The following is a 10,000-nucleotide window of genomic DNA, read 5'->3' as shown; positions in this document are numbered from 1 at the left end:
TCTCTCTCTCTCTCTCTCTCTCTCTCTCCCCACCCTCTCTACCTGTGGATTATTTTAACGAAATCCGGGGGGTGGGGGGCAGCGAGAGCGTATGTCCAGCCAGTCGTGAGCATGAACTGCCGCGCCCTTGGAAATCGCTGCAAGGGGCACGACCTAGAACGCCTCTGATTGGCTGGGGCTACACGCCCGTTAACCTGATTGGTCCGTACTTAATTCGGGGGTATATCTTTTAGAAATAGAAATAAGTGGCATAGAGTACTAAAAAGTAATGCAGAAAAACGTGGCAATAAAAAGCATCGGTTAATTTTCCGAATATGACAATCGGGTCTTCCCTGACAATATTTATATCATCAGATTTGTTCTCGTGTGATGAGGACGAATCTGATGATTATCTCCGTCGGATTTTCCAGCCGACAATCTTGATGTGATTTGATAAGTCCCGATAGCAGGGAGGGTACGAAGTAGATAATTAAAGATACGGGGTAAAACAGACTGAAATATGAATAATGGAGAACAGAAATGTATAAAACAAGCACAAAAAACGCTTAAAGTCGGTTAATGAAACTCTATTGACGCCGCCGCCATCTTTGAAATTCTACGGACAAACGCGCCAACCTTCGAAGACTCTACGGGAACCAGTACACACCGTGACCTCATACGGAGAGGGCGTGTGGTGTCCGTGCTCCGGTGCCCTTGCCCCATATACACGAATATCTGGTATCATATATAAGGAAGTTGTACAAGGGGTACATGAATTCTTGGTGCTCATATAACCCGCAAGACAGTGACATGAGATCAGTGCTGTGATAATAGTTATGTTTGTACAGAAATTTGAAATAATTTCTCTACTGAGTGCCAAGGACTGCCGTGGTAACCGTTAGAGCTGAGTGCCCCGTTGTCCCGAGCGCTATATATCACCTGTCACGAGGCGGGCGAGCCGGGCGGGCCAGGCGCGGCGGTCACGCGGTCACCCCCACGATGGGGGGACACCGCAATGTAAACACTGAGGGGGAGGACTCGGTGGATAACTGTCCCTCCCCTCCCGCGGCTGAAGTTTCAGTCTGTAATTTAGTGGATAGCCCCACTGAATCCATTGCCTTGCAACGGGCGGGTGCTGAAGGTGGTGATCCTGATGCCCAGGAAGGAAGTGACGGCTTCACTTTAGTGAAGTCGAAAACTAAGAAAAAAAAGCTCAACAATGCCGGTAAGACACCACTGGCACCAAAAAGCGATTATGGTCGTCTCGCCTTCCCTGAAGGCACCACGAAAAACGATAAACTGAAATGGCTACAGAACCTCGGCAACGACTCTCGGGCCCAGGGGGGTACCCCCCTCGACCTTGTGCGAGGAGACACTCTCTCCTCGCTGTATGTGTACGTCGCTCGCTCTCAGCGAAAATATGTTGACGACCTTATTGAAGGATTAATTGGAGGTATTATCTTCAAACTTTGTGATGAGCCCAAGAAGCAAGAGAAATATGACGAATACCTTGTGACCCACTACAACAAGGATTTTGATCTTGAACATGCGTATGCACTCGAAGGAGTTCATAAGGCCATAAGAGTGCACAAAGACAAGAAACCACTCAACCGTATACGAATCATATGGAAAGGAGAGCAACCCCCTCCCAGTACATACCACTTCTTTGGTAAGTACATACCCGCCAGCCACGTGAGGCCGTGGAGGGCATCCTCCGTCATCTGTTATAACTGCATGGAAAGTGGCCATGTAGCTAAATACTGCAAGGGCAAGGCGCGCTGCGCAGAATGTGGAGAACAACATACTGCCAGGGAGTGTCCTCGCAGTGCAGCAGAAGAGAGTAATGCAGAAGCACCAGCTTTTGTCCCATCCTGCTTCAGGTGTGGGATGACAGGTGTGACTGCCTGGCACTGGGGGTGCAAGGGCCTCCCTGCCCTGGCCCCTCCCCCCCCACCCCCTGTGGTCCCAGCACCGACCGCGAGTGACCAGCGCGACCCTCCCAACCCAACCAGCGAACAGGGTGCCGGGGAAGCGCCAGCCCGTGCCCTGTGTGACGTCACCAACCGCAGAGATTTCCCGCGGCTGCCGGCGAGTGGGGGTGCAGAGGACGCCGAACTACGCAAAATGTTTGCGCAACTGGCGGAGAAGGTGAACAAGATGATGTTGATCCTCACAGAGGGTGACTCGGGCGTCAAAGCTGCCTTACTCTCTGAATTAAAGACCACGCCCCCCCCCCCTCCCTCCCCGGGAGCCAGCCGAGGCAGCCGTCCCTCACCCTCAGGCAGGGATGACCGCAGGCCAGGCGGAGGAATCCCCCGCACAACCATGTGACAGAAGTGACGTCACGCCAGCTGACCAAGGCGACATTAAAGTGCTTGAACTTTTAAAGGAAATAAAAGTTCTGAAAGAACAAAACAATAACTTAATTGATGAAATAACGATGCTCAAATAGGAAATGGAAAAAATTAAAAGTGAATGTCATTGCCGTGATACTCGTGTTACCATTAGTGCTACAAAAACGAACGAGGAGAACCGATGTCAGACCACCGGTGCTGATAACCAGAGTGGGCGTGTCAGCGCTGACAGCCGCCACGAACAATATCAGGATCCCTGTGACATCGGGTCCAGTGACGCAACCAGCCCCCCAGGTACACCTAACACAGGAACCGGAGGGACTGTGCTGAGAAGTGGAACAAAGCTAAGATCAAATGTTTAAAATGGTTAAAAGTACTTTTAAGTTTAAGACTACCATCTGTAATGAAAACCACAATCATAAAGCTATATGTTTATGTGAATATATAATTTGTAATATTAGAGGATATAACAGCATGAGGTACAGACTGCCTAATAGAGCACTACTCACTTATGGATAAACGCACAATCAAATTTATATCATGGAATATGCGTAGTATAAAGCCTAGGCTGAATGACCTGGAGTTTTATATCCGTAAATATAATACTGATGTTATTTGCGTGGAAGAACCTTTTGCTGCTGCTGCTAAGATGAAAATAGCACCTGCAATTCAGGGATATTATTCATATGTGAATACAGCCATGACTGGATTATTGACATATGTGAAGGTAACACTGCCGCATAAATTAGTTAAAAAATCCGAGAACACTGATGTTCAATTTCATCATTTAAAAATTCAGATTGCCACTGGATATTTTTCACTGTATAATATATATGCCAGATACTCCAAATTTCTGGCTAGTTCTCTCCCCAATTTTCACAACCAAAGCACGTTATGTATGGGCGACCTCAATGCAAGGCATCCACACTTTGGAGACAACCAACGTAATAGTAATGGGGAAGAATTCAAACATTTTATCAATAGTAGATCACTGACAGTATATGGCACAGAAGCAGAGACTCATTTGGGAGGTGGCAGATTAGACTATGTATTTGGCAAAATTTAGTTCATGGTAATGTCTGTATTTCACTGGTGCGAGAGTTAGTTAGTGACCACTTTGCAATACGAACAGATTATACTGTAGACACCAATTCAGCCACTATATCACCTAGGCTCCGAATAATTATCCCACCGGGCCTGGAGCATCACTTCAAGGCACGGGTCTATGACTGGTATAACACCTATGAAGTAACAGCTGTTGAGAAATTTTCTCAGGATCTAATCAAAGTTGTCACTGACTACTATGACACATGGGTCTGTTCACGAAAACTCTCAAAGAAAAAGAGACCCCAGACCTCCCATGCACCGAGGTGGATCAATGACCCAATTCTGGCAAAGGAATATAAACGGGTTCAGGAGCTTGCTAATTGTTATAAAGATAATAAGACGACAGATAATCTTCTGCAGTTTATGAAAGCCACCAAGGAATTCAGAGAATTAAAAACTCAGATTCGTAGTAAATACTGGGAACAATTCCTACAAAGTATCAATAGTCAAACTTCTATAGCTGACGTATGGAGAAAAATTAAAAGACTGACAGGTAAAGCCCTCACAACACCGCAGTTCCACAGTCCACAGGAACAAGCTAATATGCTGCTAGAGCAGTGGGCAGGAAATTCTCAAGTACACTCGCTTCCACAAGGGATAAAAAATCAGCTCAACAAGTCGAAAATAGATAGAAATTTCAATATAGCAATAGCATGTGCTGCTATTGACCCCTCCGACTTTGTCGAAATAACCGAGTGGGAACTGAGCAATGCCCTTCTGAAAGGTAAGGCAACCGCCCCTGGCGAGGACGGCATTACTTACAGCGTCCTTCGCCACATTGCTCAGGTACCAGGCAACCCACTTTTACATCTGTATAGACTCAGCCTATCACAAGGAATCCTCCCAAGCTCCTGGACTAAAAGCTTAATTATTCCTATACCCAAACCCAATACTGATAAATACAGACCCATTTCCTTGACCTCCTGTCTGTGCAAAGTACTTGAGAGAATAATTCTGAACAGGCTCATGTATCGCATAAATGCTAAGTTATCCCCCAGACTGTATGGATTTCTCCCAGCGCGTAGCAGTCAGCACTGTTTTGCAGAGTACTTAACAAACTCAAACCCAGGCATGCAAACCGTATTTCTTGATCTTAAATCTGCTTTTGATATTGCAAACAGGGAAATTTTCCTTGAGCAACTAGCTAGCTTTGGTATTCAGGGAAAACTGTTAACATGGATTCAAATGTATCTGTCGAATCGATCGGCTCAGGTTCTCTTCAGGGGCATTAAGAGTACTCATACAAAAGTATTTGAACTCGGCACACCTCAGGGAGGCGTACTTAGCCCAATGCTATTTAATAACCTAATGCATAGATTACTGGCCGATATACCACTTGCAGGCAAAGACTCCATTATTTGCTATGCCGATGACATTTGTATTAAATCCTCATCCGAGGAGAGAATGCAAGAGATCCTAGATATACTTTCTGCAAGGGCTACTGAGTGTGGCTTGATAATTTCATCTGAAAAAACAAAGGCACTTAACCCACAGACAATCCCTCTGCCAAAGGTTTCATATAAATGACGTTGAGCTAGATCTCTGCCATCAATACAAATACCTTGGGGTGATTGTTAATGATTCAGAGTTCATTAGAAACCTGAAGAATAGGCTGTGGGAGCGGCTGAAGCCACTTAAGACACTTGTCGGCAAAGACCATGGTATTAATGTCAATATTGCGAGAATCTTTTACTTGTCATACATAAGGTCGGTCATAGATTACCATGCGTTGCACCTAGTATTACAGAATTATGTCTTAATAGTAACTATCAAAACGTAAGTTGAAGCCTTAATTCGCTCTACACACTTCCGACATCTTCCACAGTGGTACAGAACGTCCATGTAGGGTCTTAGTTATGGGTATGTTCTGAGCTAAGTGTTTACACGTCACTTGTAACCATGGATTTGAGTATGAATCGGTGTTCCTATTCAAAGTTAGCTCTTCTATTCTGTGTTTTAGTTGTCTTTGGAACTCTGTACAATGGAGGGGTTCTCTATTTGATTTGACACTAAATGTGGTATTTATGTATAATATTCTTTCATAAACAGAAGGCAAATTAAGTTCTGTTCTCATATTCACAATCCTTGTTGTTCTAGGAGCACCAAGAATGATCCTCATGGCTTCATTTTGGACACTTTCTAGACTAGTCAACTCTGATTCCTTGAACAATACTAGGTGCAACGCATGGTAATCTATGACCGACCTTATGTATGACAAGTAAAAGATTCTCGCAATATTGACATTAATACCATGGTCTTTGCCGACAAGTGTCTTAAGTGGCTTCAGCCGCTCCCACAGCCTATTCTTCAGGTTTCTAATGAACTCTGAATCATTAACAATCACCCCAAGGTATTTGTATTGATGGCAGAGATCTAGCTCAACGTCATTTATATGAAACCTTGGCAGAGGAATTGTCTGTGGGTTAAGTGCCTTTGTTTTTTCAGATGAAATTATCAAGCCACACTCAGTAGCCCTTGCAGAAAGTATATCTAGGATCTCTTGCATTCTCTCCTCGGATGAGGATTTAATACAAATGTCATCGGCATAGCAAATAATGGAGTCTTTGCCTGCAAGTGGTATATCGGCCAGTAATCTATGCATTAGGTTATTAAATAGCATTGGGCTAAGTACGCCTCCCTGAGGTGTGCCGAGTTCAAATACTTTTGTATGAGTACTCTTAATGCCCCTGAAGAGAACCTGAGCCGATCGATTCGACAGATACATTTGAATCCATGTTAACAGTTTTCCCTGAATACCAAAGCTAGCTAGTTGCTCAAGGAAAATTTCCCTGTTTGCAATATCAAAAGCAGATTTAAGATCAAGAAATACGGTTTGCATGCCTGGGTTTGAGTTTGTTAAGTACTCTGCAAAACAGTGCTGACTGCTACGCGCTGGGAGAAATCCATACAGTCTGGGGGATAACTTAGCATTTATGCGATACATGAGCCTGTTCAGAATTATTCTCTCAAGTACTTTGCACAGACAGGAGGTCAAGGAAATGGGTCTGTATTTATCAGTATTGGGTTTGGGTATAGGAATAATTAAGCTTTTAGTCCAGGAGCTTGGGAGGATTCCTTGTGATAGGCTGAGTCTATACAGATGTAAAAGTGGGTTGCCTGGTACCTGAGCAATGTGGCGAAGGACGCTGTAAGTAATGCCGTCCTCGCCAGGGGCGGTTGCCTTACCTTTCAGAAGGGCATTGCTCAGTTCCCACTCGGTTATTTCGACAAAGTCGGAGGGGTCAATAGCAGCACATGCTATTGCTATATTGAAATTTCTATCTATTTTCGACTTGTTGAGCTGATTTTTTATCCCTTGTGGAAGCGAGTGTACTTGAGAATTTCCTGCCCACTGCTCTAGCAGCATATTAGCTTGTTCCTGTGGACTGTGGAACTGCGGTGTTGTGAGGGCTTTACCTGTCAGTCTTTTAATTTTTCTCCATACGTCAGCTATAGAAGTTTGACTATTGATACTTTGTAGGAATTGTTCCCAGTATTTACTACGAATCTGAGTTTTTAATTCTCTGAATTCCTTGGTGGCTTTCATAAACTGCAGAAGATTATCTGTCGTCTTATTATCTTTATAACAATTAGCAAGCTCCTGAACCCGTTTATATTCCTTTGCCAGAATTGGGTCATTGATCCACCTCGGTGCATGGGAGGTCTGGGGTCTCTTTTTCTTTGAGAGTTTTCGTGAACAGACCCATGTGTCATAGTAGTCAGTGACAACTTTGATTAGATCCTGAGAAAATTTCTCAACAGCTGTTACTTCATAGGTGTTATACCAGTCATAGACCCGTGCCTTGAAGTGATGCTCCAGGCCCGGTGGGATAATTATTCGGAGCCTAGGTGATCTAGTGGCTGAATTGGTGTCTACAGTATAATCTGTTCGTATTGCAAAGTGGTCACTAACTAACTCTCGCACCAGTGAAATACAGACATTACCATGAACTAAATTTTTGCCAAATACATAGTCTAATCTGCCACCTCCCAAATGAGTCTCTGCTTCTGTGCCATATACTGTCAGTGATCTACTATTGATAAAATGTTTGAATTCTTCCCCATTACTATTACGTTGGTTGTCTCCAAAGTGTGGATGCCTTGCATTGAGGTCGCCCATACATAACGTGCTTTGGTTGTGAAAATTGGGGAGAGAACTAGCCAGAAATTTGGAGTATCTGGCATATATATTATACAGTGAAAAATATCCAGTGGCAATCTGAATTTTTAAATGATGAAATTGAACATCAGTGTTCTCGGATTTTTTAACTAATTTATGCGGCAGTGTTACCTTCACATATGTCAATAATCCAGTCATGGCTGTATTCACATATGAATAATATCCCTGAATTGCAGGTGCTATTTTCATCTTAGCAGCAGCAGCAAAAGGTTCTTGCACGCAAATAACATCAGTATTATATTTACGGATATAAAACTCCAGGTCATTCAGCCTAGGCTTTATACTACGCATATTCCATGATATAAATTTGATTGTGCGTTTATCCATAAGTGAGTAGTGCTCTATTAGGCAGTCTGTACCTCATGCTGTTATATCCTCTAATATTACAAATTATATATTCACATAAACATATAGCTTTATGATTGTGGTTTTCATTACAGATGGTAGTCTTAAACTTAAAAGTACTTTTAACCATTTTAAACATTTGATCTTAGCTTTGTTCCACTTCTCAGCACAGTCCCTCCGGTTCCTGTGTTAGGTGTACCTGGGGGGCTGGTTGCGTCACTGGACCCGATGTCACAGGGATCCTGATATTGTTCGTGGCGGCTGTCAGCGCTGACACGCCCACTCTGGTTATCAGCACCGGTGGTCTGACATCGGTTCTCCTCGTTCGTTTTTGTAGCACTAATGGTAACACGAGTATCACGGCAATGACATTCACTTTTAATTTTTTCCATTTCCTATTTGAGCATCGTTATTTCATCAATTAAGTTATTGTTTTGTTCTTTCAGAACTTTTATTTCCTTTAAAAGTTCAAGCACTTTAATGTCGCCTTGGTCAGCTGGCGTGACGTCACTTCTGTCACATGGTTGTGCGGGGGATTCCTCCGCCTGGCCTGCGGTCATCCCTGCCTGAGGGTGAGGGACGGCTGCCTCGGCTGGCTCCCGGGGAGGGAGGGGGGGGGGCGTGGTCTTTAATTCAGAGAGTAAGGCAGCTTTGACGCCCGAGTCACCCTCTGTGAGGATCAACATCATCTTGTTCACCTTCTCCGCCAGTTGCGCAAACATTTTGCGTAGTTCGGCGTCCTCTGCACCCCCACTCGCCGGCAGCCGCGGGAAATCTCTGCGGTTGGTGACGTCACACAGGGCACGGGCTGGCGCTTCCCCGGCACCCTGTTCGCTGGTTGGGTTGGGAGGGTCGCGCTGGTCACTCGCGGTCGGTGCTGGGACCACAGGGGGTGGGGGGGGAGGGGCCAGGGCAGGGAGGCCCTTGCACCCCCAGTGCCAGGCAGTCACACCTGTCATCCCACACCTGAAGCAGGATGGGACAAAAGCTGGTGCTTCTGCATTACTCTCTTCTGCTGCACTGCGAGGACACTCCCTGGCAGTATGTTGTTCTCCACATTCTGCGCAGCGCGCCTTGCCCTTGCAGTATTTAGCTACATGGCCACTTTCCATGCAGTTATAACAGATGACGGAGGATGCCCTCCACGGCCTCACGTGGCTGGCGGGTATGTACTTACCAAAGAAGTGGTATGTACTGGGAGGGGGTTGCTCTCCTTTCCATATGATTCGTATACGGTTGAGTGGTTTCTTGTCTTTGTGCACTCTTATGGCCTTATGAACTCCTTCGAGTGCATACGCATGTTCAAGATCAAAATCCTTGTTGTAGTGGGTCACAAGGTATTCGTCATATTTCTCTTGCTTCTTGGGCTCATCACAAAGTTTGAAGATAATACCTCCAATTAATCCTTCAATAAGGTCGTCAACATATTTTCGCTGAGAGCGAGCGACGTACACATACAGCGAGGAGAGAGTGTCTCCTCGCACAAGGTCGAGGGGGGTACCCCCCTGGGCCCGAGAGTCGTTGCCGAGGTTCTGTAGCCATTTCAGTTTATCGTTTTTCGTGGTGCCTTCAGGGAAGGCGAGACGACCATAATCGCTTTTTGGTGCCAGTGGTGTCTTACCGGCATTGTTGAGCTTTTTTTTCTTAGTTTTCGACTTCACTAAAGTGAAGCCGTCACTTCCTTCCTGGGCATCAGGATCACCACCTTCAGCACCCGCCCGTTGCAAGGCAATGGATTCAGTGGGGCTATCCACTAAATTACAGACTGAAACTTCAGCCGCGGGAGGGGAGGGACAGTTATCCACCGAGTCCTCCCCCTCAGTGTTTACATTGCGGTGTCCCCCCATCGTGGGGGTGACCGCGTGACCGCCGCGCCTGGCCCGCCCGGCTCGCCCGCCTCGTGACAGGTGATATATAGCGCTCGGGACAACGGGGCACTCAGCTCTAACGGTTACCACGGCAGTCCTTGGCACTCAGTAGAGAAATTATTTCAAATTTCTGTACAAACATAACTATTATCACAGCACTGATCTCA

This window comes from Penaeus chinensis, chromosome 27 (genome assembly GCF_019202785.1).
Source record: "Penaeus chinensis breed Huanghai No. 1 chromosome 27, ASM1920278v2, whole genome shotgun sequence".
NCBI classification, from domain to species: Eukaryota; Metazoa; Arthropoda; class Malacostraca; order Decapoda; family Penaeidae; genus Penaeus; species Penaeus chinensis.
This window is presented reverse-complemented; position numbering follows the sequence as displayed.